This window comes from Adiantum capillus-veneris, chromosome 12 (genome assembly GCF_014529385.1).
Source record: "Adiantum capillus-veneris isolate H3 chromosome 12, ASM1452938v2, whole genome shotgun sequence".
In the NCBI taxonomy this organism is placed as follows: domain Eukaryota; kingdom Viridiplantae; phylum Streptophyta; class Polypodiopsida; order Polypodiales; family Pteridaceae; genus Adiantum; species Adiantum capillus-veneris.
Window position 1 is genome coordinate 10,066,849 of NC_140942.1, and position 4,745 is coordinate 10,071,593.

At 42.1% G+C, this 4,745-nt stretch overlaps 1 pseudogene; it reads right to left on the reverse strand.

Annotated features, from left to right (window-relative positions):
• Positions 1–3,444: 3,444 nt before the first annotated feature.
• LOC147445306 (syntaxin-52 pseudogene) lies at positions 3,445–4,416 on the reverse strand (annotated as a pseudogene).
• Positions 4,417–4,745: the final 329 nt, after the last annotated feature.

A 4,745-nucleotide genomic window follows, 5' to 3' on the forward strand; every position in this document is an offset into this window, starting at 1 on the left:
ATCGAGTTCGTTTCGTGCCAACCGGCGGACCCACGTCATCCCAATCGACCTGCACACACGACCACACACTAAATAAGAAAAAGAAGAATCAAGAATGTTGGTACTGACATGACTGACACTCATTAAAGATAGAGGGGACTGTAAGGTAAAGAGGTGAGTACAAGAGGTCATGTAGTCGGCGTAACCTTAATGTCTCATCAGAGATTTTTGCGGTAATACGGGCGGTAAAATTTCTAGCAAAGTTTTTTATATAAAGGGTGCACCTGCGTGTCCCCGCGAAATTGAATGCCAAAAATTCAAAAATGAGCTCCTCTTTTGCGCGGGCCTGTTATCCTCTCCATCTCCAAGCTCTCTCTCCTTCTCCCTCTCCATCTCCAACCTCTATTACTCTCTTCATCTCCATCCCGACGATATCCAAGCGATCGAGGTCACGACTGTAAGTGCTCGAACTCTCTCTCTTTCTTCTCGTTCTTCTACACACACACACACACAAACACATACACACACACACACACATGCACACACACACAATGCATACACATTGCACACACACACAATGCATACACATTGCACACACACACACACACACAATGCATGCACACACATGCACTAACATGCACACACACATTGTACACACATGCACAGACACACTATTTTGTGCACAATCACACACTAATGCTTGCATTAGTGTGTGCATGCATTATACACACACTAATGCTTGCATTAGTGCGTGCATGCGTTACAAGCACACACTAATGCAAGCATTAGTGTGTGCAAGCATTATACACACACACTAATGCTTGCATTAGTGTGTGATTGTGCACAAATTAATGTGTTTTCACACACTATTTTGTGCACAATCACACACTAATGCCCGCATTAGTGCGTGCATGCGTTACAATCACACACTAATGCTTGCAAATTAGGGTGTGCTTGTGCATGCATTAGTGTGTAAACACACTAATGCATGCACAAGCACACCCTAATGCAAGCATTAGTGTGTGCAAGCATTATACACACACACACTAATGCTTGCATTAGTGTGTGATTGTGCACAAATTAATGTATTTTCACACACTATTTTGTGCACAATCACACACTAATGCCCGCATTAGTGTGTGCATGTGCATGCATTAGTGTGTTATACACACACACACACACTAATGCTTGCATTAGTGTGTGCTTGTGCATGCATTAGTGTGTTTTCACACGCTAATTTGTGCACAATCACACACTAATGCAAGCATTAGTGTGTGCATGCATGAGTGTGTTTCTACACACTTATTTGTGCCCAAGCACACACTAATGCAAGGTGTGCATGCATTAGTGTGTTTCTACACACTTATTTGTGTCCAAGCACACACTAATACTGTGTGCATGCATTAGTGTGTTTCTACACACTTATTTGTGCCCAAGCACACACACTAATGCTGTGTGCATGCATTAGTGTGTTTCTACACACTTATTTGTGCCCAAGCACACACTAATGGTGTGTAGAAACACACTAATGCATGCACACACTAATGCTTGCATTAATGTGTGATTGTGCACAAATTAGTGTGTTTTCACACACTATTTTTTGCACAATCACACACTAATGCCCGCATTAGTGTGTGCATGCATTATATACACACACACACTAATGCTTGCATTAGTGTGTGATTGTGCACAAATTAGTGTGTTTTCACACACTATTTTGTGCACAATGCATGCATTATACACACACACACACACACTAATGCTTGCATTAGTGTGTGATTGTGAACAAATTAGTGTGTTTGCACATACTAATTTGTGCACAATCACACACTAATGCAAGCATTAGTGTGTGCATGCATGCATTAGTGTGTTTCCACACACTAATTTGTGCCCAAGCACACACTAATGCTTGCATTAGTGTGTGCATACCTCTCTAGCACACACTAATGCTTTCATTAGTGTGTGCTTGTGCACAAATTAGTGTGTCTACACACTAATGCATGCACAAGCACACACTATTGTGAGCATTGGTGTGTGAAAAAATTGCACACACTAATGCAAGCATTAGTGTGTGATTATGCACAAATTAGTGTGTGAAAACACACCAATGCATACACACACACACACACACTAATGCGAGCATTAGTGTGTGCATGCGCTAATGCTTGCATTAGTGTGTGTGTGCATGCGTTGGTGTGTTTTCACACACTAATTTGTGCATAAGCACACACTAATGCAAGAATTAGTGTGTGCATGCGTTACAAGCACACACTAACGCTTACATTAGTGTGCATGCGTTATAGCATACCAAAACATACCTCCATGTGGGTGTGCGATGATGTTGATTGAGACCCCAATGGTCACCGAGAAGGAGTGTTACCATGCACCGAGCGATTTTTTTCGAGGAAGGACAAACCCGAGCAAGTGTATGTCTAGTACTTTGGTTCTTGATTGTCATTTTTTATACTTGACAGCATGTGCATCCTTCCTCATCTTAGATGCATCAATTTGATAGCAATTTATTGCACCTCATTAGTTCATTTATACACCAATCATCTTTTCCATGTCGTCTTGTCCTATCTATACTCTACAAGGCTGTGATCTTCATACAAAGACACCCTTCTTACACGACACATCACTGACAAACACCATAACTAATTATGAAAGGCTTCTTTTGTTACAATAAAATCATGTTTTTCCTCAATTGACCAATATAGGAATTTTTTAATCAATTTACAAAAACAATAACAAAAATTTATAGAGTTATATGCTTAGAATTTTCTAGAAAGGCATCGTCCTAGATGTTTGGGAAAAATGTGTCTCAGCTTAATATCATGTCCTTTTCGATTTCAAAAATGCCCGACGTTGACTCTCCCTCTCCCTCTTATTTTTAGAAAATGCTAGGCACCCCACATGGTGCATGAAATAACTCTCTCTCTCTCTCTCTCTCTCTCTCTCTCTCTCTCTCTCTCTCTCTCTCTCTCTCTCTCTCTCTCTCTCTCTCTCTCTCGATAAAGAAAAAAACTAATCCGTTACTCTAATTCAAGACAAACATCACAAAATAAGATGTCTCATGTCTTGCTAGGTATTCAGTATTAACAAACCAGATACCAATCTTTGCTTACACAAAAGGCAAAAAGTAGTTCAACCTTGATGAAAGGTGGTCCTCCAAACAAGAAATTACCCATAGCATACACACACACACTATGTTACAGCTTCCTTTTGAATCACCGACCATGGTCAATGTTGAGGCAGCTTTGATAGAATCATGAGGCATGATGATACATGTATTACTTATTTGTCAAACCTTTTTTTTTTTTTGCCATCAGTCACTTTAGAAGTCAACAAAACAGCTTGTGAATTCCAAAGGGCCACATACTGAAACCTCACCATCAATCCTTTGCACGCACAAAGACACCTCACATAGTACCCGATCAGCACAATTATGACGAGGGCTAGCATACCTCACAAATATCGGATCAACGCAATTATGACAAGGGCCAGTATCACAATCAGAAGAACCATCAAGATGAGGGACATCACTGAACACCCACTGCTTGTCTTCTGCCCCAGTACGCCTAGCCTCCTCTACATAGCGTTCAGTTGTGTATTTGTTCTGTCTGTGTCGTCATCTAAATTATCCAAAATCTTTGTGTGCAAATCCAGCGTTTCATTTACAGCCAAGGCAACGTTTTTTTTGCTTGTCACTGTCTCTTCATGATTCAAAAGGTCATCATCTTGCTCCCGCATGATCTGTCAGACTGTCATTGAAGCCGAGAAATTCCATAGTTATCTAAGCCTGTTGTTCTATTGTTCTCTTTAGGTTCCCCTCTCCCATCCTTACCCAATAGATTAATCCTATTAGAAGCTTGGGAGGAATTTAGGTTGTTTGACATCTGATTTATCCTAGAATGAAGACTCAGAAATCTGTCTTGTTGTTTGCTTAAGTCCTTTTCATTCAAAGATTTGGTGAGGGAAGGATTGCTCAAGAGGGACTGAAGGCTGTCAAGGTGGGTACCAAGCATGATGATATTCCGTCTGTAGTCAAGACACAACAAGCAATCATATACGATCAGAGTGCCATTGAGCACATGGACAACTTTAAGGGATCCATTAGTAAGTGAGGCAATTTTGGATTCACAGACACCACAACACAAAGTTTCAAAAGAACATGCAATATCACTAAGAGATGACTGAGTGAGCATAGGAGGTAAAAGAGAGAGCAATGTATTACTAGCTTGTGGCAAAAACGAGGCGGGAATTGTTAGCAGCACGGGACCCACTGTCAACGGGGCCTACGGAGTTGCGCTCTGCAATGCAGGCTACTACTATATCCTCTGCAATCCAGACTGCATCTTCAAACTCTTGGATCCATGAATCATTATTTTCCATCATATATGACCCTACAATGACGTGGAAGAGCGGTCCCAAGTTCATGCGGGAACGAAGGGCAGGCGCACCTTCAAAACGCGTTCACAGTCCCTCACATCACGTCGCAGAAAAAACAATATGCACGCTCTCTCTCTCTCTCTCTCTCTCTCTCTCTCTCTCTCTCTCTCTCTCTCTCTCTCTCTCTCTCTCTCTCTCTCTCTCTCTCTCTCTCTCTCTCTCTCTCTCTCTCCTTCCTCTGCAGCCCGCCACCTCTAGTGGCCTCCTTCAGGTGTCCCTTTTCACCTTTCCATGCGAGGCTCGGCCCTCTCAGTTCTGCAGACCCACCCCGTCTAGGCAACCTCTGTAGGCAGCCCCTGCTCGGCCAACTCTGGCTC